Source organism: Manis pentadactyla, chromosome 2 (genome assembly GCF_030020395.1).
Source record: "Manis pentadactyla isolate mManPen7 chromosome 2, mManPen7.hap1, whole genome shotgun sequence".
In the NCBI taxonomy this organism is placed as follows: domain Eukaryota; kingdom Metazoa; phylum Chordata; class Mammalia; order Pholidota; family Manidae; genus Manis; species Manis pentadactyla.
Window position 1 is genome coordinate 25309731 of NC_080020.1, and position 27447 is coordinate 25337177.

Below are 27447 nucleotides of genomic sequence, written 5' to 3' on the forward strand. Positions count from 1 at the left end.
GCAGTTTGTACAACTGCTGTTCCTTCTGAATGCATTTGACATCTTAGCAAAAGTTCTCTTCTCAGAATTCATATTTAAGATGGGAAATACGGAAAATATTTAGTATGGAAAATTTTTTTGACATGTGGACTCTGGGGACATGCAATGGCTTTTTCCATAACCCTGCATAACGTCATCTTGACTCGGCTTTCTGGCCGGAATAGTGTGAACAGTACCAAGTGTAAAAGTTTCTTTTAAGTCAGAGTAAAGTACATGAAGTGGCTAAGACCACAGCTTTCAGCGAAAGACAGTACTGGGTTCACATCACACGCTTCCGTTCCTTAAAGCCAGGGCACCTCGGGAAACGAATTAAGCTCACTGGGTGTGTGACTCCCTCACTGGGAATATAGGGAGAGTAAAACCCTCCTTCCTCGGTGTAAAGATTGTGAGGATTGAAGTAAACATTACATACAAAATGCCTCGTAAAGAGCACGGCGCTTGCATTGTCGGGAGTAACTGTCATCCGAGATGCGAGCAAGAGCACAGCTTGTATCCATGGCAACGACTGTGGGAGGCGGTCTTTCGCCATGATTCCGAGCCTGGCGCCTCAGCATAAAGGGCAGTCGCGACTGCTGCCTCTCGCTACAGAAGTGATCAGAGAGGTACAGGCTGCATTCTTCTTTAAGATTCTTTTAAGGAAAAAGAGGTATTTTATCATTTTTCTTAACCTTCACACCGAAGGCATTCTCTCCCTAAAAAGAAGTGTAAAGTAATTTCAAAAATGGTTCTTAGAAGGTTTATTTTGCTCGGATGCTTTCCCTGAGGCTGGGCATACTACTTGGGACTACATATAAGGTCAAGTAGCAGTGTATTCGTTTTGAGTTCTTCCGGACAGATACCAGCTCTCGATTATTTATGCAATAAGCAGGCTTAGTCCTATAATACACTAGCTTTATGCTGGCGTAAGTGTTTCCAGAAACCACTTTTTCCCTACTCACACTTTAGTATTTATAGAAATGAATGAGTTACTGCTAACGATTAAAACTAGTAAGTGTAGAAAGGAGGATTATAATGGTATCAAAGGCTTGCTCTGTCACCATGTCTCTCTTCTTATTCATCATTTTCCCCTTCTTTTACTTTTAAATCGCAAGGAAGATTATTTTCTGAAACCATTTAGTCTGTAAGCCTTAGAAATTAAGAGGAAAATAACAAAATCTTTTTATGCATAACTTCCGAAAGACAAAGTGGTTAGGGATCAAATGATACAAATTGTATTTCCTTTTTCTAAGGAAACCTTTATTGAGGAAAATATTCTTTCTTTTCCTCACCCACAATTGTTTCGACTGTTCAGGGAATTAAACTTTTAATTTAAGTTTCTGATTTCCCTGACAATCCTTTTCTCATTCTATGAAATCCTGGAGTCAGAAGAGATTCCAATACACGGAACGCTCTTAGAAAGTATTATATTTTTAATGCCAAAAACAAAAATGCAAACAATGACTTTGTCAGGCCAATTCTGGAAAGCAAAATAATCTTTTCCTTTTTTGACAAACGAACATTTTCCTATATGAATAAATCTTAACTCTGTCAAAATTATACCTGTTAAAAAAAAAGCTTAATTGACTGAATCCGTGAAATTTAATCAAAAGCGACCCATGCAGGGGAGCATAAAACGGTTTTGCCCGATTCCTTCTTAGTGTTTTAGGGTGTAAAAACGCAGTTTGTACAACTGCTGTTCCTTCTGAATGCATTTGACATCTTAGCAAAAGTTCTCTTCTCAGAATTCATATTTAAGATGGGAAATACGGAAAATATTTAGTATGGAAAATTTTTTTGACATGTGGACTCTGGGGACATGCAATGGCTTTTTCCATAACCCTGCATAACGTCATCTTGACTCGGCTTTCTGGCCGGAATAGTGTGAACAGTACCAAGTGTAAAAGTTTCTTTTAAGTCAGAGTAAAGTACATGAAGGGGCTAAGACCACAGCTTTCAGCGAAAGACAGTACTGGGTTCACATCACACGCTTCCGTTCCTTAAAGCCAGGGCACCTCGGGAAACGAATTAAGCTCACTGGGTGTGTGACTCCCTCACTGGGAATATAGGGAGAGTAAAACCCTCCTTCCTCGGTGTAAAGATTGTGAGGATTGAAGTAAACATTACATACAAAATGCCTCGTAAAGAGCACGGCGCTTGCATTGTCGGGAGTAACTGTCATCCGAGATGCGAGCAAGAGCAGAGCTTGTATCCATGGCAACGACTGTGGGAGGCGGTCTTTCGCCATGATTCCGAGCCTGGCGCCTCAGCATAAAGGGCAGTCGCGACTGCTGCCTCTCGCTACAGAAGTGATCAGAGAGGTACAGGCTGCATTCTTCTTTAAGATTCTTTTAAGGAAAAAGAGGTATTTTATCATTTTTCTTAACCTTCACACCGAAGGCATTCTCTCCCTAAAAAGAAGTGTAAAGTAATTTCAAAAATGGTTCTTAGAAGGTTTATTTTGCTCGGATGCTTTCCCTGAGGCTGGGCATACTACTTGGGACTACATATAAGGTCAAGTAGCAGTGTATTCGTTTTGAGTTCTTCCGGACAGATACCAGCTCTCGATTATTTATGCAATAAGCAGGCTTAGTCCTATAATACACTAGCTTTATGCTGGCGTAAGTGTTTCCAGAAACCACTTTTTCCCTACTCACACTTTAGTATTTATAGAAATGAATGAGTTACTGCTAACGATTAAAACTAGTAAGTGTAGAAAGGAGGATTATAATGGTATCAAAGGCTTGCTCTGTCACCATGTCTCTCTTCTTATTCATCATTTTCCCCTTCTTTTACTTTTAAATCGCAAGAAAGATTATTTTCTGAAACCATTTAGTCTGTAAGCCTTAGAAATTAAGAGGAAAATAACAAAATCTTTTTATGCATAACTTCCGAAAGACAAAGTGGTTAGGGATCAAATGATACAAATTGTATTTCCTTTTTCTAAGGAAACCTTTATTGAGGAAAATATTCTTTCTTTTCCTCACCCACAATTGTTTCGACTGTTCAGGGAATTAAACTTTTAATTTAAGTTTCTGATTTCCCTGACAATCCTTTTCTCATTCTATGAAATCCTGGAGTCAGAAGAGATTCCAATACACGGAACGCTCTTAGAAAGTATTATATTTTTAATGCCAAAAACAAAAATGCAAACAATGACTTTGTCAGGCCAATTCTGGAAAGCAAAATAATCTTTTCCTTTTTTGACAAACGAACATTTTCCTATACGAATAAATCTTAACTCTGTCAAAATTATACCTGTTAAAAAAAAAGCTTAATTGACTGAATCCGTGAAATTTAATCAAAAGCGACCCATGCAGGGGAGCATAAAACGGTTTTGCCCGATTCCTTCTTAGTGTTTTAGGGTGTAAAAACGCAGTTTGTACAACTGCTGTTCCTTCTGAATGCATTTGACATCTTAGCAAAAGTTCTCTTCTCAGAATTCATATTTAAGATGGGAAATACGGAAAATATTTAGTATGGAAAATTTTTTTGACATGTGGACTCTGGGGACATGCAATGGCTTTTTCCATAACCCTGCATAACGTCATCTTGACTCGGCTTTCTGGCCGGAATAGTGTGAACAGTACCAAGTGTAAAAGTTTCTTTTAAGTCAGAGTAAAGTACATGAAGTGGCTAAGACCACAGCTTTCAGCGAAAGACAGTACTGGGTTCACATCACACGCTTCCGTTCCTTAAAGCCAGGGCACCTCGGGAAACGAATTAAGCTCACTGGGTGTGTGACTCCCTCACTGGGAATATAGGGAGAGTAAAACCCTCCTTCCTCGGTGTAAAGATTGTGAGGATTGAAGTAAACATTACATACAAAATGCCTCGTAAAGAGCACGGCGCTTGCATTGTCGGGAGTAACTGTCATCCGAGATGCGAGCAAGAGCACAGCTTGTATCCATGGCAACGACTGTGGGAGGCGGTCTTTCGCCATGATTCCGAGCCTGGCGCCTCAGCATAAAGGGCAGTCGCGACTGCTGCCTCTCGCTACAGAAGTGATCAGAGAGGTACAGGCTGCATTCTTCTTTAAGATTCTTTTAAGGAAAAAGAGGTATTTTATCATTTTTCTTAACCTTCACACCGAAGGCATTCTCTCCCTAAAAAGAAGTGTAAAGTAATTTCAAAAATGGTTCTTAGAAGGTTTATTTTGCTCGGATGCTTTCCCTGAGGCTGGGCATACTACTTGGGACTACATATAAGGTCAAGTAGCAGTGTATTCGTTTTGAGTTCTTCCGGACAGATACCAGCTCTCGATTATTTATGCAATAAGCAGGCTTAGTCCTATAATACACTAGCTTTATGCTGGCGTAAGTGTTTCCAGAAACCACTTTTTCCCTACTCACACTTTAGTATTTATAGAAATGAATGAGTTACTGCTAACGATTAAAACTAGTAAGTGTAGAAAGGAGGATTATAATGGTATCAAAGGCTTGCTCTGTCACCATGTCTCTCTTCTTATTCATCATTTTCCCCTTCTTTTACTTTTAAATCGCAAGAAAGATTATTTTCTGAAACCATTTAGTCTGTAAGCCTTAGAAATTAAGAGGAAAATAACAAAATCTTTTTATGCATAACTTCCGAAAGACAAAGTGGTTAGGGATCAAATGATACAAATTGTATTTCCTTTTTCTAAGGAAACCTTTATTGAGGAAAATATTCTTTCTTTTCCTCACCCACAATTGTTTCGACTGTTCAGGGAATTAAACTTTTAATTTAAGTTTCCGATTTCCCTGACAATCCTTTTCTCATTCTATGAAATCCTGGAGTCAGAAGAGATTCCAATACACGGAACGCTCTTAGAAAGTATTATATTTTTAATGCCAAAAACAAAAATGCAAACAATGACTTTGTCAGGCCAATTCTGGAAAGCAAAATAATCTTTTCCTTTTTTGACAAACGAACATTTTCCTATATGAATAAATCTTAACTCTGTCAAAATTATACCTGTTAAAAAAAAAGCTTAATTGACTGAATCCGTGAAATTTAATCAAAAGCGACCCATGCAGGGGAGCATAAAACGGTTTTGCCCGATTCCTTCTTAGTGTTTTAGGGTGTAAAAACGCAGTTTGTACAACTGCTGTTCCTTCTGAATGCATTTGACATCTTAGCAAAAGTTCTCTTCTCAGAATTCATATTTAAGATGGGAAATACGGAAAATATTTAGTATGGAAAATTTTTTTGACATGTGGACTCTGGGGACATGCAATGGCTTTTTCCATAACCCTGCATAACGTCATCTTGACTCGGCTTTCTGGCCGGAATAGTGTGAACAGTACCAAGTGTAAAAGTTTCTTTTAAGTCAGAGTAAAGTACATGAAGGGGCTAAGACCACAGCTTTCAGCGAAAGACAGTACTGGGTTCACATCACACGCTTCCGTTCCTTAAAGCCAGGGCACCTCGGGAAACGAATTAAGCTCACTGGGTGTGTGACTCCCTCACTGGGAATATAGGGAGAGTAAAACCCTCCTTCCTCGGTGTAAAGATTGTGAGGATTGAAGTAAACATTACATACAAAATGCCTCGTAAAGAGCACGGCGCTTGCATTGTCGGGAGTAACTGTCATCCGAGATGCGAGCAAGAGCACAGCTTGTATCCATGGCAACGACTGTGGGAGGCGGTCTTTCGCCATGATTCCGAGCCTGGCGCCTCAGCATAAAGGGCAGTCGCGACTGCTGCCTCTCGCTACAGAAGTGATCAGAGAGGTACAGGCTGCATTCTTCTTTAAGATTCTTTTAAGGAAAAAGAGGTATTTTATCATTTTTCTTAACCTTCACACCGAAGGCATTCTCTCCCTAAAAAGAAGTGTAAAGTAATTTCAAAAATGGTTCTTAGAAGGTTTATTTTGCTCGGATGCTTTCCCTGAGGCTGGGCATACTACTTGGGACTACATATAAGGTCAAGTAGCAGTGTATTCGTTTTGAGTTCTTCCGGACAGATACCAGCTCTCGATTATTTATGCAATAAGCAGGCTTAGTCCTATAATACACTAGCTTTATGCTGGCGTAAGTGTTTCCAGAAACCACTTTTTCCCTACTCACACTTTAGTATTTATAGAAATGAATGAGTTACTGCTAACGATTAAAACTAGTAAGTGTAGAAAGGAGGATTATAATGGTATCAAAGGCTTGCTCTGTCACCATGTCTCTCTTCTTATTCATCATTTTCCCCTTCTTTTACTTTTAAATCGCAAGAAAGATTATTTTCTGAAACCATTTAGTCTGTAAGCCTTAGAAATTAAGAGGAAAATAACAAAATCTTTTTATGCATAACTTCCGAAAGACAAAGTGGTTAGGGATCAAATGATACAAATTGTATTTCCTTTTTCTAAGGAAACCTTTATTGAGGAAAATATTCTTTCTTTTCCTCACCCACAATTGTTTCGACTGTTCAGGGAATTAAACTTTTAATTTAAGTTTCTGATTTCCCTGACAATCCTTTTCTCATTCTATGAAATCCTGGAGTCAGAAGAGATTCCAATACACGGAACGCTCTTAGAAAGTATTATATTTTTAATGCCAAAAACAAAAATGCAAACAATGACTTTGTCAGGCCAATTCTGGAAAGCAAAATAATCTTTTCCTTTTTTGACAAACGAACATTTTCCTATATGAATAAATCTTAACTCTGTCAAAATTATACCTGTTAAAAAAAAAGGTTAATTGACTGAATCCGTGAAATTTAATCAAAAGCGACCCATGCAGGGGAGCATAAAACGGTTTTGCCCGATTCCTTCTTAGTGTTTTAGGGTGTAAAAACGCAGTTTGTACAACTGCTGTTCCTTCTGAATGCATTTGACATCTTAGCAAAAGTTCTCTTCTCAGAATTCATATTTAAGATGGGAAATACGGAAAATATTTAGTATGGAAAATTTTTTTGACATGTGGACTCTGGGGACATGCAATGGCTTTTTCCATAACCCTGCATAACGTCATCTTGACTCGGCTTTCTGGCCGGAATAGTGTGAACAGTACCAAGTGTAAAAGTTTCTTTTAAGTCAGAGTAAAGTACATGAAGGGGCTAAGACCACAGCTTTCAGCGAAAGACAGTACTGGGTTCACATCACACGCTTCCGTTCCTTAAAGCCAGGGCACCTCGGGAAACGAATTAAGCTCACTGGGTGTGTGACTCCCTCACTGGGAATATAGGGAGAGTAAAACCCTCCTTCCTCGGTGTAAAGATTGTGAGGATTGAAGTAAACATTACATACAAAATGCCTCGTAAAGAGCACGGCGCTTGCATTGTCGGGAGTAACTGTCATCCGAGATGCGAGCAAGAGCACAGCTTGTATCCATGGCAACGACTGTGGGAGGCGGTCTTTCGCCATGATTCCGAGCCTGGCGCCTCAGCATAAAGGGCAGTCGCGACTGCTGCCTCTCGCTACAGAAGTGATCAGAGAGGTACAGGCTGCATTCTTCTTTAAGATTCTTTTAAGGAAAAAGAGGTATTTTATCATTTTTCTTAACCTTCACACCGAAGGCATTCTCTCCCTAAAAAGAAGTGTAAAGTAATTTCAAAAATGGTTCTTAGAAGGTTTATTTTGCTCGGATGCTTTCCCTGAGGCTGGGCATACTACTTGGGACTACATATAAGGTCAAGTAGCAGTGTATTCGTTTTGAGTTCTTCCGGACAGATACCAGCTCTCGATTATTTATGCAATAAGCAGGCTTAGTCCTATAATACACTAGCTTTATGCTGGCGTAAGTGTTTCCAGAAACCACTTTTTCCCTACTCACACTTTAGTATTTATAGAAATGAATGAGTTACTGCTAACGATTAAAACTAGTAAGTGTAGAAAGGAGGATTATAATGGTATCAAAGGCTTGCTCTGTCACCATGTCTCTCTTCTTATTCATCATTTTCCCCTTCTTTTACTTTTAAATCGCAAGGAAGATTATTTTCTGAAACCATTTAGTCTGTAAGCCTTAGAAATTAAGAGGAAAATAACAAAATCTTTTTATGCATAACTTCCGAAAGACAAAGTGGTTAGGGATCAAATGATACAAATTGTATTTCCTTTTTCTAAGGAAACCTTTATTGAGGAAAATATTCTTTCTTTTCCTCACCCACAATTGTTTCGACTGTTCAGGGAATTAAACTTTTAATTTAAGTTTCCGATTTCCCTGACAATCCTTTTCTCATTCTATGAAATCCTGGAGTCAGAAGAGATTCCAATACACGGAACGCTCTTAGAAAGTATTATATTTTTAATGCCAAAAACAAAAATGCAAACAATGACTTTGTCAGGCCAATTCTGGAAAGCAAAATAATCTTTTCCTTTTTTGACAAACGAACATTTTCCTATACGAATAAATCTTAACTCTGTCAAAATTATACCTGTTAAAAAAAAAGCTTAATTGACTGAATCCGTGAAATTTAATCAAAAGCGACCCATGCAGGGGAGCATAAAACGGTTTTGCCCGATTCCTTCTTAGTGTTTTAGGGTGTAAAAACGCAGTTTGTACAACTGCTGTTCCTTCTGAATGCATTTGACATCTTAGCAAAAGTTCTCTTCTCAGAATTCATATTTAAGATGGGAAATACGGAAAATATTTAGTATGGAAAATTTTTTTGACATGTGGACTCTGGGGACATGCAATGGCTTTTTCCATAACCCTGCATAACGTCATCTTGACTCGGCTTTCTGGCCGGAATAGTGTGAACAGTACCAAGTGTAAAAGTTTCTTTTAAGTCAGAGTAAAGTACATGAAGTGGCTAAGACCACAGCTTTCAGCGAAAGACAGTACTGGGTTCACATCACACGCTTCCGTTCCTTAAAGCCAGGGCACCTCGGGAAACGAATTAAGCTCACTGGGTGTGTGACTCCCTCACTGGGAATATAGGGAGAGTAAAACCCTCCTTCCTCGGTGTAAAGATTGTGAGGATTGAAGTAAACATTACATACAAAATGCCTCGTAAAGAGCACGGCGCTTGCATTGTCGGGAGTAACTGTCATCCGAGATGCGAGCAAGAGCACAGCTTGTATCCATGGCAACGACTGTGGGAGGCGGTCTTTCGCCATGATTCCGAGCCTGGCGCCTCAGCATAAAGGGCAGTCGCGACTGCTGCCTCTCGCTACAGAAGTGATCAGAGAGGTACAGGCTGCATTCTTCTTTAAGATTCTTTTAAGGAAAAAGAGGTATTTTATCATTTTTCTTAACCTTCACACCGAAGGCATTCTCTCCCTAAAAAGAAGTGTAAAGTAATTTCAAAAATGGTTCTTAGAAGGTTTATTTTGCTCGGATGCTTTCCCTGAGGCTGGGCATACTACTTGGGACTACATATAAGGTCAAGTAGCAGTGTATTCGTTTTGAGTTCTTCCGGACAGATACCAGCTCTCGATTATTTATGCAATAAGCAGGCTTAGTCCTATAATACACTAGCTTTATGCTGGCGTAAGTGTTTCCAGAAACCACTTTTTCCCTACTCACACTTTAGTATTTATAGAAATGAATGAGTTACTGCTAACGATTAAAACTAGTAAGTGTAGAAAGGAGGATTATAATGGTATCAAAGGCTTGCTCTGTCACCATGTCTCTCTTCTTATTCATCATTTTCCCCTTCTTTTACTTTTAAATCGCAAGGAAGATTATTTTCTGAAACCATTTAGTCTGTAAGCCTTAGAAATTAAGAGGAAAATAACAAAATCTTTTTATGCATAACTTCCGAAAGACAAAGTGGTTAGGGATCAAATGATACAAATTGTATTTCCTTTTTCTAAGGAAACCTTTATTGAGGAAAATATTCTTTCTTTTCCTCACCCACAATTGTTTCGACTGTTCAGGGAATTAAACTTTTAATTTAAGTTTCCGATTTCCCTGACAATCCTTTTCTCATTCTATGAAATCCTGGAGTCAGAAGAGATTCCAATACACGGAACGCTCTTAGAAAGTATTATATTTTTAATGCCAAAAACAAAAATGCAAACAATGACTTTGTCAGGCCAATTCTGGAAAGCAAAATAATCTTTTCCTTTTTTGACAAACGAACATTTTCCTATACGAATAAATCTTAACTCTGTCAAAATTATACCTGTTAAAAAAAAAGCTTAATTGACTGAATCCGTGAAATTTAATCAAAAGCGACCCATGCAGGGGAGCATAAAACGGTTTTGCCCGATTCCTTCTTAGTGTTTTAGGGTGTAAAAACGCAGTTTGTACAACTGCTGTTCCTTCTGAATGCATTTGACATCTTAGCAAAAGTTCTCTTCTCAGAATTCATATTTAAGATGGGAAATACGGAAAATATTTAGTATGGAAAATTTTTTTGACATGTGGACTCTGGGGACATGCAATGGCTTTTTCCATAACCCTGCATAACGTCATCTTGACTCGGCTTTCTGGCCGGAATAGTGTGAACAGTACCAAGTGTAAAAGTTTCTTTTAAGTCAGAGTAAAGTACATGAAGTGGCTAAGACCACAGCTTTCAGCGAAAGACAGTACTGGGTTCACATCACACGCTTCCGTTCCTTAAAGCCAGGGCACCTCGGGAAACGAATTAAGCTCACTGGGTGTGTGACTCCCTCACTGGGAATATAGGGAGAGTAAAACCCTCCTTCCTCGGTGTAAAGATTGTGAGGATTGAAGTAAACATTACATACAAAATGCCTCGTAAAGAGCACGGCGCTTGCATTGTCGGGAGTAACTGTCATCCGAGATGCGAGCAAGAGCAGAGCTTGTATCCATGGCAACGACTGTGGGAGGCGGTCTTTCGCCATGATTCCGAGCCTGGCGCCTCAGCATAAAGGGCAGTCGCGACTGCTGCCTCTCGCTACAGAAGTGATCAGAGAGGTACAGGCTGCATTCTTCTTTAAGATTCTTTTAAGGAAAAAGAGGTATTTTATCATTTTTCTTAACCTTCACACCGAAGGCATTCTCTCCCTAAAAAGAAGTGTAAAGTAATTTCAAAAATGGTTCTTAGAAGGTTTATTTTGCTCGGATGCTTTCCCTGAGGCTGGGCATACTACTTGGGACTACATATAAGGTCAAGTAGCAGTGTATTCGTTTTGAGTTCTTCCGGACAGATACCAGCTCTCGATTATTTATGCAATAAGCAGGCTTAGTCCTATAATACACTAGCTTTATGCTGGCGTAAGTGTTTCCAGAAACCACTTTTTCCCTACTCACACTTTAGTATTTATAGAAATGAATGAGTTACTGCTAACGATTAAAACTAGTAAGTGTAGAAAGGAGGATTATAATGGTATCAAAGGCTTGCTCTGTCACCATGTCTCTCTTCTTATTCATCATTTTCCCCTTTTTTTACTTTTAAATCGCAAGAAAGATTATTTTCTGAAACCATTTAGTCTGTAAGCCTTAGAAATTAAGAGGAAAATAACAAAATCTTTTTATGCATAACTTCCGAAAGACAAAGTGGTTAGGGATCAAATGATACAAATTGTATTTCCTTTTTCTAAGGAAACCTTTATTGAGGAAAATATTCTTTCTTTTCCTCACCCACAATTGTTTCGACTGTTCAGGGAATTAAACTTTTAATTTAAGTTTCCGATTTCCCTGACAATCCTTTTCTCATTCTATGAAATCCTGGAGTCAGAAGAGATTCCAATACACGGAACGCTCTTAGAAAGTATTATATTTTTAATGCCAAAAACAAAAATGCAAACAATGACTTTGTCAGGCCAATTCTGGAAAGCAAAATAATCTTTTCCTTTTTTGACAAACGAACATTTTCCTATATGAATAAATCTTAACTCTGTCAAAATTATACCTGTTAAAAAAAAAGCTTAATTGACTGAATCCGTGAAATTTAATCAAAAGCGACCCATGCAGGGGAGCATAAAACGGTTTTGCCCGATTCCTTCTTAGTGTTTTAGGGTGTAAAAACGCAGTTTGTACAACTGCTGTTCCTTCTGAATGCATTTGACATCTTAGCAAAAGTTCTCTTCTCAGAATTCATATTTAAGATGGGAAATACGGAAAATATTTAGTATGGAAAATTTTTTTGACATGTGGACTCTGGGGACATGCAATGGCTTTTTCCATAACCCTGCATAACGTCATCTTGACTCGGCTTTCTGGCCGGAATAGTGTGAACAGTACCAAGTGTAAAAGTTTCTTTTAAGTCAGAGTAAAGTACATGAAGGGGCTAAGACCACAGCTTTCAGCGAAAGACAGTACTGGGTTCACATCACACGCTTCCGTTCCTTAAAGCCAGGGCACCTCGGGAAACGAATTAAGCTCACTGGGTGTGTGACTCCCTCACTGGGAATATAGGGAGAGTAAAACCCTCCTTCCTCGGTGTAAAGATTGTGAGGATTGAAGTAAACATTACATACAAAATGCCTCGTAAAGAGCACGGCGCTTGCATTGTCGGGAGTAACTGTCATCCGAGATGCGAGCAAGAGCAGAGCTTGTATCCATGGCAACGACTGTGGGAGGCGGTCTTTCGCCATGATTCCGAGCCTGGCGCCTCAGCATAAAGGGCAGTCGCGACTGCTGCCTCTCGCTACAGAAGTGATCAGAGAGGTACAGGCTGCATTCTTCTTTAAGATTCTTTTAAGGAAAAAGAGGTATTTTATCATTTTTCTTAACCTTCACACCGAAGGCATTCTCTCCCTAAAAAGAAGTGTAAAGTAATTTCAAAAATGGTTCTTAGAAGGTTTATTTTGCTCGGATGCTTTCCCTGAGGCTGGGCATACTACTTGGGACTACATATAAGGTCAAGTAGCAGTGTATTCGTTTTGAGTTCTTCCGGACAGATACCAGCTCTCGATTATTTATGCAATAAGCAGGCTTAGTCCTATAATACACTAGCTTTATGCTGGCGTAAGTGTTTCCAGAAACCACTTTTTCCCTACTCACACTTTAGTATTTATAGAAATGAATGAGTTACTGCTAACGATTAAAACTAGTAAGTGTAGAAAGGAGGATTATAATGGTATCAAAGGCTTGCTCTGTCACCATGTCTCTCTTCTTATTCATCATTTTCCCCTTCTTTTACTTTTAAATCGCAAGAAAGATTATTTTCTGAAACCATTTAGTCTGTAAGCCTTAGAAATTAAGAGGAAAATAACAAAATCTTTTTATGCATAACTTCCGAAAGACAAAGTGGTTAGGGATCAAATGATACAAATTGTATTTCCTTTTTCTAAGGAAACCTTTATTGAGGAAAATATTCTTTCTTTTCCTCACCCACAATTGTTTCGACTGTTCAGGGAATTAAACTTTTAATTTAAGTTTCCGATTTCCCTGACAATCCTTTTCTCATTCTATGAAATCCTGGAGTCAGAAGAGATTCCAATACACGGAACGCTCTTAGAAAGTATTATATTTTTAATGCCAAAAACAAAAATGCAAACAATGACTTTGTCAGGCCAATTCTGGAAAGCAAAATAATCTTTTCCTTTTTTGACAAACGAACATTTTCCTATACGAATAAATCTTAACTCTGTCAAAATTATACCTGTTAAAAAAAAAGCTTAATTGACTGAATCCGTGAAATTTAATCAAAAGCGACCCATGCAGGGGAGCATAAAACGGTTTTGCCCGATTCCTTCTTAGTGTTTTAGGGTGTAAAAACGCAGTTTGTACAACTGCTGTTCCTTCTGAATGCATTTGACATCTTAGCAAAAGTTCTCTTCTCAGAATTCATATTTAAGATGGGAAATACGGAAAATATTTAGTATGGAAAATTTTTTTGACATGTGGACTCTGGGGACATGCAATGGCTTTTTCCATAACCCTGCATAACGTCATCTTGACTCGGCTTTCTGGCCGGAATAGTGTGAACAGTACCAAGTGTAAAAGTTTCTTTTAAGTCAGAGTAAAGTACATGAAGGGGCTAAGACCACAGCTTTCAGCGAAAGACAGTACTGGGTTCACATCACACGCTTCCGTTCCTTAAAGCCAGGGCACCTCGGGAAACGAATTAAGCTCACTGGGTGTGTGACTCCCTCACTGGGAATATAGGGAGAGTAAAACCCTCCTTCCTCGGTGTAAAGATTGTGAGGATTGAAGTAAACATTACATACAAAATGCCTCGTAAAGAGCACGGCGCTTGCATTGTCGGGAGTAACTGTCATCCGAGATGCGAGCAAGAGCAGAGCTTGTATCCATGGCAACGACTGTGGGAGGCGGTCTTTCGCCATGATTCCGAGCCTGGCGCCTCAGCATAAAGGGCAGTCGCGACTGCTGCCTCTCGCTACAGAAGTGATCAGAGAGGTACAGGCTGCATTCTTCTTTAAGATTCTTTTAAGGAAAAAGAGGTATTTTATCATTTTTCTTAACCTTCACACCGAAGGCATTCTCTCCCTAAAAAGAAGTGTAAAGTAATTTCAAAAATGGTTCTTAGAAGGTTTATTTTGCTCGGATGCTTTCCCTGAGGCTGGGCATACTACTTGGGACTACATATAAGGTCAAGTAGCAGTGTATTCGTTTTGAGTTCTTCCGGACAGATACCAGCTCTCGATTATTTATGCAATAAGCAGGCTTAGTCCTATAATACACTAGCTTTATGCTGGCGTAAGTGTTTCCAGAAACCACTTTTTCCCTACTCACACTTTAGTATTTATAGAAATGAATGAGTTACTGCTAACGATTAAAACTAGTAAGTGTAGAAAGGAGGATTATAATGGTATCAAAGGCTTGCTCTGTCACCATGTCTCTCTTCTTATTCATCATTTTCCCCTTCTTTTACTTTTAAATCGCAAGAAAGATTATTTTCTGAAACCATTTAGTCTGTAAGCCTTAGAAATTAAGAGGAAAATAACAAAATCTTTTTATGCATAACTTCCGAAAGACAAAGTGGTTAGGGATCAAATGATACAAATTGTATTTCCTTTTTCTAAGGAAACCTTTATTGAGGAAAATATTCTTTCTTTTCCTCACCCACAATTGTTTCGACTGTTCAGGGAATTAAACTTTTAATTTAAGTTTCCGATTTCCCTGACAATCCTTTTCTCATTCTATGAAATCCTGGAGTCAGAAGAGATTCCAATACACGGAACGCTCTTAGAAAGTATTATATTTTTAATGCCAAAAACAAAAATGCAAACAATGACTTTGTCAGGCCAATTCTGGAAAGCAAAATAATCTTTTCCTTTTTTGACAAACGAACATTTTCCTATACGAATAAATCTTAACTCTGTCAAAATTATACCTGTTAAAAAAAAAGCTTAATTGACTGAATCCGTGAAATTTAATCAAAAGCGACCCATGCAGGGGAGCATAAAACGGTTTTGCCCGATTCCTTCTTAGTGTTTTAGGGTGTAAAAACGCAGTTTGTACAACTGCTGTTCCTTCTGAATGCATTTGACATCTTAGCAAAAGTTCTCTTCTCAGAATTCATATTTAAGATGGGAAATACGGAAAATATTTAGTATGGAAAATTTTTTTGACATGTGGACTCTGGGGACATGCAATGGCTTTTTCCATAACCCTGCATAACGTCATCTTGACTCGGCTTTCTGGCCGGAATAGTGTGAACAGTACCAAGTGTAAAAGTTTCTTTTAAGTCAGAGTAAAGTACATGAAGTGGCTAAGACCACAGCTTTCAGCGAAAGACAGTACTGGGTTCACATCACACGCTTCCGTTCCTTAAAGCCAGGGCACCTCGGGAAACGAATTAAGCTCACTGGGTGTGTGACTCCCTCACTGGGAATATAGGGAGAGTAAAACCCTCCTTCCTCGGTGTAAAGATTGTGAGGATTGAAGTAAACATTACATACAAAATGCCTCGTAAAGAGCACGGCGCTTGCATTGTCGGGAGTAACTGTCATCCGAGATGCGAGCAAGAGCACAGCTTGTATCCATGGCAACGACTGTGGGAGGCGGTCTTTCGCCATGATTCCGAGCCTGGCGCCTCAGCATAAAGGGCAGTCGCGACTGCTGCCTCTCGCTACAGAAGTGATCAGAGAGGTACAGGCTGCATTCTTCTTTAAGATTCTTTTAAGGAAAAAGAGGTATTTTATCATTTTTCTTAACCTTCACACCGAAGGCATTCTCTCCCTAAAAAGAAGTGTAAAGTAATTTCAAAAATGGTTCTTAGAAGGTTTATTTTGCTCGGATGCTTTCCCTGAGGCTGGGCATACTACTTGGGACTACATATAAGGTCAAGTAGCAGTGTATTCGTTTTGAGTTCTTCCGGACAGATACCAGCTCTCGATTATTTATGCAATAAGCAGGCTTAGTCCTATAATACACTAGCTTTATGCTGGCGTAAGTGTTTCCAGAAACCACTTTTTCCCTACTCACACTTTAGTATTTATAGAAATGAATGAGTTACTGCTAACGATTAAAACTAGTAAGTGTAGAAAGGAGGATTATAATGGTATCAAAGGCTTGCTCTGTCACCATGTCTCTCTTCTTATTCATCATTTTCCCCTTCTTTTACTTTTAAATCGCAAGAAAGATTATTTTCTGAAACCATTTAGTCTGTAAGCCTTAGAAATTAAGAGGAAAATAACAAAATCTTTTTATGCATAACTTCCGAAAGACAAAGTGGTTAGGGATCAAATGATACAAATTGTATTTCCTTTTTCTAAGGAAACCTTTATTGAGGAAAATATTCTTTCTTTTCCTCACCCACAATTGTTTCGACTGTTCAGGGAATTAAACTTTTAATTTAAGTTTCTGATTTCCCTGACAATCCTTTTCTCATTCTATGAAATCCTGGAGTCAGAAGAGATTCCAATACACGGAACGCTCTTAGAAAGTATTATATTTTTAATGCCAAAAACAAAAATGCAAACAATGACTTTGTCAGGCCAATTCTGGAAAGCAAAATAATCTTTTCCTTTTTTGACAAACGAACATTTTCCTATATGAATAAATCTTAACTCTGTCAAAATTATACCTGTTAAAAAAAAAGCTTAATTGACTGACATGTGGACTCTGGGGACATGCAATGGCTTTTTCCATAACCCTGCATAACGTCATCTTGACTCGGCTTTCTGGCCGGAATAGTGTGAACAGTACCAAGTGTAAAAGTTTCTTTTAAGTCAGAGTAAAGTACATGAAGGGGCTAAGACCACAGCTTTCAGCGAAAGACAGTACTGGGTTCACATCACACGCTTCCGTTCCTTAAAGCCAGGGCACCTCGGGAAACGAATTAAGCTCACTGGGTGTGTGACTCCCTCACTGGGAATATAGGGAGAGTAAAACCCTCCTTCCTCGGTGTAAAGATTGTGAGGATTGAAGTAAACATTACATACAAAATGCCTCGTAAAGAGCACGGCGCTTGCATTGTCGGGAGTAACTGTCATCCGAGATGCGAGCAAGAGCACAGCTTGTATCCATGGCAACGACTGTGGGAGGCGGTCTTTCGCCATGATTCCGAGCCTGGCGCCTCAGCATAAAGGGCAGTCGCGACTGCTGCCTCTCGCTACAGAAGTGATCAGAGAGGTACAGGCTGCATTCTTCTTTAAGATTCTTTTAAGGAAAAAGAGGTATTTTATCATTTTTCTTAACCTTCACACCGAAGGCATTCTCTCCCTAAAAAGAAGTGTAAAGTAATTTCAAAAATGGTTCTTAGAAGGTTTATTTTGCTCGGATGCTTTCCCTGAGGCTGGGCATACTACTTGGGACTACATATAAGGTCAAGTAGCAGTGTATTCGTTTTGAGTTCTTCCGGACAGATACCAGCTCTCGATTATTTATGCAATAAGCAGGCTTAGTCCTATAATACACTAGCTTTATGCTGGCGTAAGTGTTTCCAGAAACCACTTTTTCCCTACTCACACTTTAGTATTTATAGAAATGAATGAGTTACTGCTAACGATTAAAACTAGTAAGTGTAGAAAGGAGGATTATAATGGTATCAAAGGCTTGCTCTGTCACCATGTCTCTCTTCTTATTCATCATTTTCCCCTTCTTTTACTTTTAAATCGCAAGGAAGATTATTTTCTGAAACCATTTAGTCTGTAAGCCTTAGAAATTAAGAGGAAAATAACAAAATCTTTTTATGCATAACTTCCGAAAGACAAAGTGGTTAGGGATCAAATGATACAAATTGTATTTCCTTTTTCTAAGGAAACCTTTATTGAGGAAAATATTCTTTCTTTTCCTCATCCACAATTGTTTCGACTGTTCAGGGAATTAAACTTTTAATTTAAGTTTCCGATTTCCCTGACAATCCTTTTCTCATTCTATGAAATCCTGGAGTCAGAAGAGATTCCAATACACGGAACGCTCTTAGAAAGTATTATATTTTTAATGCCAAAAACAAAAATGCAAACAATGACTTTGTCAGGCCAATTCTGGAAAGCAAAATAATCTTTTCCTTTTTTGACAAACGAACATTTTCCTATACGAATAAATCTTAACTCTGTCAAAATTATACCTGTTAAAAAAAAAGCTTAATTGACTGAATCCGTGAAATTTAATCAAAAGCGACCCATGCAGGGGAGCATAAAACGGTTTTGCCCGATTCCTTCTTAGTGTTTTAGGGTGTAAAAACGCAGTTTGTACAACTGCTGTTCCTTCTGAATGCATTTGACATCTTAGCAAAAGTTCTCTTCTCAGAATTCATATTTAAGATGGGAAATACGGAAAATATTTAGTATGGAAAATTTTTTTGACATGTGGACTCTGGGGACATGCAATGGCTTTTTCCATAACCCTGCATAACGTCATCTTGACTCGGCTTTCTGGCCGGAATAGTGTGAACAGTACCAAGTGTAAAAGTTTCTTTTAAGTCAGAGTAAAGTACATGAAGGGGCTAAGACCACAGCTTTCAGCGAAAGACAGTACTGGGTTCACATCACACGCTTCCGTTCCTTAAAGCCAGGGCACCTCGGGAAACGAATTAAGCTCACTGGGTGTGTGACTCCCTCACTGGGAATATAGGGAGAGTAAAACCCTCCTTCCTCGGTGTAAAGATTGTGAGGATTGAAGTAAACATTACATACAAAATGCCTCGTAAAGAGCACGGCGCTTGCATTGTCGGGAGTAACTGTCATCCGAGATGCGAGCAAGAGCAGAGCTTGTATCCATGGCAACGACTGTGGGAGGCGGTCTTTCGCCATGATTCCGAGCCTGGCGCCTCAGCATAAAGGGCAGTCGCGACTGCTGCCTCTCGCTACAGAAGTGATCAGAGAGGTACAGGCTGCATTCTTCTTTAAGATTCTTTTAAGGAAAAAGAGGTATTTTATCATTTTTCTTAACCTTCACACCGAAGGCATTCTCTCCCTAAAAAGAAGTGTAAAGTAATTTCAAAAATGGTTCTTAGAAGGTTTATTTTGCTCGGATGCTTTCCCTGAGGCTGGGCATACTACTTGGGACTACATATAAGGTCAAGTAGCAGTGTATTCGTTTTGAGTTCTTCCGGACAGATACCAGCTCTCGATTATTTATGCAATAAGCAGGCTTAGTCCTATAATACACTAGCTTTATGCTGGCGTAAGTGTTTCCAGAAACCACTTTTTCCCTACTCACACTTTAGTATTTATAGAAATGAATGAGTTACTGCTAACGATTAAAACTAGTAAGTGTAGAAAGGAGGATTATAATGGTATCAAAGGCTTGCTCTGTCACCATGTCTCTCTTCTTATTCATCATTTTCCCCTTCTTTTACTTTTAAATCGCAAGAAAGATTATTTTCTGAAACCATTTAGTCTGTAAGCCTTAGAAATTAAGAGGAAAATAACAAAATCTTTTTATGCATAACTTCCGAAAGACAAAGTGGTTAGGGATCAAATGATACAAATTGTATTTCCTTTTTCTAAGGAAACCTTTATTGAGGAAAATATTCTTTCTTTTCCTCACCCACAATTGTTTCGACTGTTCAGGGAATTAAACTTTTAATTTAAGTTTCCGATTTCCCTGACAATCCTTTTCTCATTCTATGAAATCCTGGAGTCAGAAGAGATTCCAATACACGGAACGCTCTTAGAAAGTATTATATTTTTAATGCCAAAAACAAAAATGCAAACAATGACTTTGTCAGGCCAATTCTGGAAAGCAAAATAATCTTTTCCTTTTTTGACAAACGAACATTTTCCTATACGAATAAATCTTAACTCTGTCAAAATTATACCTGTTAAAAAAAAAGCTTAATTGACTGAATCCGTGAAATTTAATCAAAAGCGACCCATGCAGGGGAGCATAAAACGGTTTTGCCCGATTCCTTCTTAGTGTTTTAGGGTGTAAAAACGCAGTTTGTACAACTGCTGTTCCTTCTGAATGCATTTGACATCTTAGCAAAAGTTCTCTTCTCAGAATTCATATTTAAGATGGGAAATACGGAAAATATTTAGTATGGAAAATTTTTTTGACATGTGGACTCTGGGGACATGCAATGGCTTTTTCCATAACCCTGCATAACGTCATCTTGACTCGGCTTTCTGGCCGGAATAGTGTGAACAGTACCAAGTGTAAAAGTTTCTTTTAAGTCAGAGTAAAGTACATGAAGTGGCTAAGACCACAGCTTTCAGCGAAAGACAGTACTGGGTTCACATCACACGCTTCCGTTCCTTAAAGCCAGGGCACCTCGGGAAACGAATTAAGCTCACTGGGTGTGTGACTCCCTCACTGGGAATATAGGGAGAGTAAAACCCTCCTTCCTCGGTGTAAAGATTGTGAGGATTGAAGTAAACATTACATACAAAATGCCTCGTAAAGAGCACGGCGCTTGCATTGTCGGGAGTAACTGTCATCCGAGATGCGAGCAAGAGCACAGCTTGTATCCATGGCAACGACTGTGGGAGGCGGTCTTTCGCCATGATTCCGAGCCTGGCGCCTCAGCATAAAGGGCAGTCGCGACTGCTGCCTCTCGCTACAGAAGTGATCAGAGAGGTACAGGCTGCATTCTTCTTTAAGATTCTTTTAAGGAAAAAGAGGTATTTTATCATTTTTCTTAACCTTCACACCGAAGGCATTCTCTCCCTAAAAAGAAGTGTAAAGTAATTTCAAAAATGGTTCTTAGAAGGTTTATTTTGCTCGGATGCTTTCCCTGAGGCTGGGCATACTACTTGGGACTACATATAAGGTCAAGTAGCAGTGTATTCGTTTTGAGTTCTTCCGGACAGATACCAGCTCTCGATTATTTATGCAATAAGCAGGCTTAGTCCTATAATACACTAGCTTTATGCTGGCGTAAGTGTTTCCAGAAACCACTTTTTCCCTACTCACACTTTAGTATTTATAGAAATGAATGAGTTACTGCTAACGATTAAAACTAGTAAGTGTAGAAAGGAGGATTATAATGGTATCAAAGGCTTGCTCTGTCACCATGTCTCTCTTCTTATTCATCATTTTCCCCTTCTTTTACTTTTAAATCGCAAGGAAGATTATTTTCTGAAACCATTTAGTCTGTAAGCCTTAGAAATTAAGAGGAAAATAACAAAATCTTTTTATGCATAACTTCCGAAAGACAAAGTGGTTAGGGATCAAATGATACAAATTGTATTTCCTTTTTCTAAGGAAACCTTTATTGAGGAAAATATTCTTTCTTTTCCTCACCCACAATTGTTTCGACTGTTCAGGGAATTAAACTTTTAATTTAAGTTTCCGATTTCCCTGACAATCCTTTTCTCATTCTATGAAATCCTGGAGTCAGAAGAGATTCCAATACACGGAACGCTCTTAGAAAGTATTATATTTTTAATGCCAAAAACAAAAATGCAAACAATGACTTTGTCAGGCCAATTCTGGAAAGCAAAATAATCTTTTCCTTTTTTGACAAACGAACATTTTCCTATACGAATAAATCTTAACTCTGTCAAAATTATACCTGTTAAAAAAAAAGCTTAATTGACTGAATCCGTGAAATTTAATCAAAAGCGACCCATGCAGGGGAGCATAAAACGGTTTTGCCCGATTCCTTCTTAGTGTTTTAGGGTGTAAAAACGCAGTTTGTACAACTGCTGTTCCTTCTGAATGCATTTGACATCTTAGCAAAAGTTCTCTTCTCAGAATTCATATTTAAGATGGGAAATACGGAAAATATTTAGTATGGAAAATTTTTTTGACATGTGGACTCTGGGGACATGCAATGGCTTTTTCCATAACCCTGCATAACGTCATCTTGACTCGGCTTTCTGGCCGGAATAGTGTGAACAGTACCAAGTGTAAAAGTTTCTTTTAAGTCAGAGTAAAGTACATGAAGTGGCTAAGACCACAGCTTTCAGCGAAAGACAGTACTGGGTTCACATCACACGCTTCCGTTCCTTAAAGCCAGGGCACCTCGGGAAACGAATTAAGCTCACTGGGTGTGTGACTCCCTCACTGGGAATATAGGGAGAGTAAAACCCTCCTTCCTCGGTGTAAAGATTGTGAGGATTGAAGTAAACATTACATACAAAATGCCTCGTAAAGAGCACGGCGCTTGCATTGTCGGGAGTAACTGTCATCCGAGATGCGAGCAAGAGCACAGCTTGTATCCATGGCAACGACTGTGGGAGGCGGTCTTTCGCCATGATTCCGAGCCTGGCGCCTCAGCATAAAGGGCAGTCGCGACTGCTGCCTCTCGCTACAGAAGTGATCAGAGAGGTACAGGCTGCATTCTTCTTTAAGATTCTTTTAAGGAAAAAGAGGTATTTTATCATTTTTCTTAACCTTCACACCGAAGGCATTCTCTCCCTAAAAAGAAGTGTAAAGTAATTTCAAAAATGGTTCTTAGAAGGTTTATTTTGCTCGGATGCTTTCCCTGAGGCTGGGCATACTACTTGGGACTACATATAAGGTCAAGTAGCAGTGTATTCGTTTTGAGTTCTTCCGGACAGATACCAGCTCTCGATTATTTATGCAATAAGCAGGCTTAGTCCTATAATACACTAGCTTTATGCTGGCGTAAGTGTTTCCAGAAACCACTTTTTCCCTACTCACACTTTAGTATTTATAGAAATGAATGAGTTACTGCTAACGATTAAAACTAGTAAGTGTAGAAAGGAGGATTATAATGGTATCAAAGGCTTGCTCTGTCACCATGTCTCTCTTCTTATTCATCATTTTCCCCTTCTTTTACTTTTAAATCGCAAGGAAGATTATTTTCTGAAACCATTTAGTCTGTAAGCCTTAGAAATTAAGAGGAAAATAACAAAATCTTTTTATGCATAACTTCCGAAAGACAAAGTGGTTAGGGATCAAATGATACAAATTGTATTTCCTTTTTCTAAGGAAACCTTTATTGAGGAAAATATTCTTTCTTTTCCTCACCCACAATTGTTTCGACTGTTCAGGGAATTAAACTTTTAATTTAAGTTTCCGATTTCCCTGACAATCCTTTTCTCATTCTATGAAATCCTGGAGTCAGAAGAGATTCCAATACACGGAACGCTCTTAGAAAGTATTATATTTTTAATGCCAAAAACAAAAATGCAAACAATGACTTTGTCAGGCCAATTCTGGAAAGCAAAATAATCTTTTCCTTTTTTGACAAACGAACATTTTCCTATACGAATAAATCTTAACTCTGTCAAAATTATACCTGTTAAAAAAAAAGCTTAATTGACTGAATCCGTGAAATTTAATCAAAAGCGACCCATGCAGGGGAGCATAAAACGGTTTTGCCCGATTCCTTCTTAGTGTTTTAGGGTGTAAAAACGCAGTTTGTACAACTGCTGTTCCTTCTGAATGCATTTGACATCTTAGCAAAAGTTCTCTTCTCAGAATTCATATTTAAGATGGGAAATACGGAAAATATTTAGTATGGAAAATTTTTTTGACATGTGGACTCTGGGGACATGCAATGGCTTTTTCCATAACCCTGCATAACGTCATCTTGACTCGGCTTTCTGGCCGGAATAGTGTGAACAGTACCAAGTGTAAAAGTTTCTTTTAAGTCAGAGTAAAGTACATGAAGTGGCTAAGACCACAGCTTTCAGCGAAAGACAGTACTGGGTTCACATCACACGCTTCCGTTCCTTAAAGCCAGGGCACCTCGGGAAACGAATTAAGCTCACTGGGTGTGTGACTCCCTCACTGGGAATATAGGGAGAGTAAAACCCTCCTTCCTCGGTGTAAAGATTGTGAGGATTGAAGTAAACATTACATACAAAATGCCTCGTAAAGAGCACGGCGCTTGCATTGTCGGGAGTAACTGTCATCCGAGATGCGAGCAAGAGCAGAGCTTGTATCCATGGCAACGACTGTGGGAGGCGGTCTTTCGCCATGATTCCGAGCCTGGCGCCTCAGCATAAAGGGCAGTCGCGACTGCTGCCTCTCGCTACAGAAGTGATCAGAGAGGTACAGGCTGCATTCTTCTTTAAGATTCTTTTAAGGAAAAAGAGGTATTTTATCATTTTTCTTAACCTTCACACCGAAGGCATTCTCTCCCTAAAAAGAAGTGTAAAGTAATTTCAAAAATGGTTCTTAGAAGGTTTATTTTGCTCGGATGCTTTCCCTGAGGCTGGGCATACTACTTGGGACTACATATAAGGTCAAGTAGCAGTGTATTCGTTTTGAGTTCTTCCGGACAGATACCAGCTCTCGATTATTTATGCAATAAGCAGGCTTAGTCCTATAATACACTAGCTTTATGCTGGCGTAAGTGTTTCCAGAAACCACTTTTTCCCTACTCACACTTTAGTATTTATAGAAATGAATGAGTTACTGCTAACGATTAAAACTAGTAAGTGTAGAAAGGAGGATTATAATGGTATCAAAGGCTTGCTCTGTCACCATGTCTCTCTTCTTATTCATCATTTTCCCCTTTTTTTACTTTTAAATCGCAAGAAAGATTATTTTCTGAAACCATTTAGTCTGTAAGCCTTAGAAATTAAGAGGAAAATAACAAAATCTTTTTATGCATAACTTCCGAAAGACAAAGTGGTTAGGGATCAAATGATACAAATTGTATTTCCTTTTTCTAAGGAAACCTTTATTGAGGAAAATATTCTTTCTTTTCCTCACCCACAATTGTTTCGACTGTTCAGGGAATTAAACTTTTAATTTAAGTTTCCGATTTCCCTGACAATCCTTTTCTCATTCTATGAAATCCTGGAGTCAGAAGAGATTCCAATACACGGAACGCTCTTAGAAAGTATTATATTTTTAATGCCAAAAACAAAAATGCAAACAATGACTTTGTCAGGCCAATTCTGGAAAGCAAAATAATCTTTTCCTTTTTTGACAAACGAACATTTTCCTATATGAATAAATCTTAACTCTGTCAAAATTATACCTGTTAAAAAAAAAGCTTAATTGACTGAATCCGTGAAATTTAATCAAAAGCGACCCATGCAGGGGAGCATAAAACGGTTTTGCCCGATTCCTTCTTAGTGTTTTAGGGTGTAAAAACGCAGTTTGTACAACTGCTGTTCCTTCTGAATGCATTTGACATCTTAGCAAAAGTTCTCTTCTCAGAATTCATATTTAAGATGGGAAATACGGAAAATATTTAGTATGGAAAATTTTTTTGACATGTGGACTCTGGGGACATGCAATGGCTTTTTCCATAACCCTGCATAACGTCATCTTGACTCGGCTTTCTGGCCGGAATAGTGTGAACAGTACCAAGTGTAAAAGTTTCTTTTAAGTCAGAGTAAAGTACATGAAGGGGCTAAGACCACAGCTTTCAGCGAAAGACAGTACTGGGTTCACATCACACGCTTCCGTTCCTTAAAGCCAGGGCACCTCGGGAAACGAATTAAGCTCACTGGGTGTGTGACTCCCTCACTGGGAATATAGGGAGAGTAAAACCCTCCTTCCTCGGTGTAAAGATTGTGAGGATTGAAGTAAACATTACATACAAAATGCCTCGTAAAGAGCACGGCGCTTGCATTGTCGGGAGTAACTGTCATCCGAGATGCGAGCAAGAGCAGAGCTTGTATCCATGGCAACGACTGTGGGAGGCGGTCTTTCGCCATGATTCCGAGCCTGGCGCCTCAGCATAAAGGGCAGTCGCGACTGCTGCCTCTCGCTACAGAAGTGATCAGAGAGGTACAGGCTGCATTCTTCTTTAAGATTCTTTTAAGGAAAAAGAGGTATTTTATCATTTTTCTTAACCTTCACACCGAAGGCATTCTCTCCCTAAAAAGAAGTGTAAAGTAATTTCAAAAATGGTTCTTAGAAGGTTTATTTTGCTCGGATGCTTTCCCTGAGGCTGGGCATACTACTTGGGACTACATATAAGGTCAAGTAGCAGTGTATTCGTTTTGAGTTCTTCCGGACAGATACCAGCTCTCGATTATTTATGCAATAAGCAGGCTTAGTCCTATAATACACTAGCTTTATGCTGGCGTAAGTGTTTCCAGAAACCACTTTTTCCCTACTCACACTTTAGTATTTATAGAAATGAATGAGTTACTGCTAACGATTAAAACTAGTAAGTGTAGAAAGGAGGATTATAATGGTATCAAAGGCTTGCTCTGTCACCATGTCTCTCTTCTTATTCATCATTTTCCCCTTCTTTTACTTTTAAATCGCAAGAAAGATTATTTTCTGAAACCATTTAGTCTGTAAGCCTTAGAAATTAAGAGGAAAATAACAAAATCTTTTTATGCATAACTTCCGAAAGACAAAGTGGTTAGGGATCAAATGATACAAATTGTATTTCCTTTTTCTAAGGAAACCTTTATTGAGGAAAATATTCTTTCTTTTCCTCACCCACAATTGTTTCGACTGTTCAGGGAATTAAACTTTTAATTTAAGTTTCCGATTTCCCTGACAATCCTTTTCTCATTCTATGAAATCCTGGAGTCAGAAGAGATTCCAATACACGGAACGCTCTTAGAAAGTATTATATTTTTAATGCCAAAAACAAAAATGCAAACAATGACTTTGTCAGGCCAATTCTGGAAAGCAAAATAATCTTTTCCTTTTTTGACAAACGAACATTTTCCTATATGAATAAATCTTAACTCTGTCAAAATTATACCTGTTAAAAAAAAAGCTTAATTGACTGAATCCGTGAAATTTAATCAAAAGCGACCCATGCAGGGGAGCATAAAACGGTTTTGCCCGATTCCTTCTTAGTGTTTTAGGGTGTAAAAACGCAGTTTGTACAACTGCTGTTCCTTCTGAATGCATTTGACATCTTAGCAAAAGTTCTCTTCTCAGAATTCATATTTAAGATGGGAAATACGGAAAATATTTAGTATGGAAAATTTTTTTGACATGTGGACTCTGGGGACATGCAATGGCTTTTTCCATAACCCTGCATAACGTCATCTTGACTCGGCTTTCTGGCCGGAATAGTGTGAACAGTACCAAGTGTAAAAGTTTCTTTTAAGTCAGAGTAAAGTACATGAAGGGGCTAAGACCACAGCTTTCAGCGAAAGACAGTACTGGGTTCACATCACACGCTTCCGTTCCTTAAAGCCAGGGCACCTCGGGAAACGAATTAAGCTCACTGGGTGTGTGACTCCCTCACTGGGAATATAGGGAGAGTAAAACCCTCCTTCCTCGGTGTAAAGATTGTGAGGATTGAAGTAAACATTACATACAAAATGCCTCGTAAAGAGCACGGCGCTTGCATTGTCGGGAGTAACTGTCATCCGAGATGCGAGCAAGAGCAGAGCTTGTATCCATG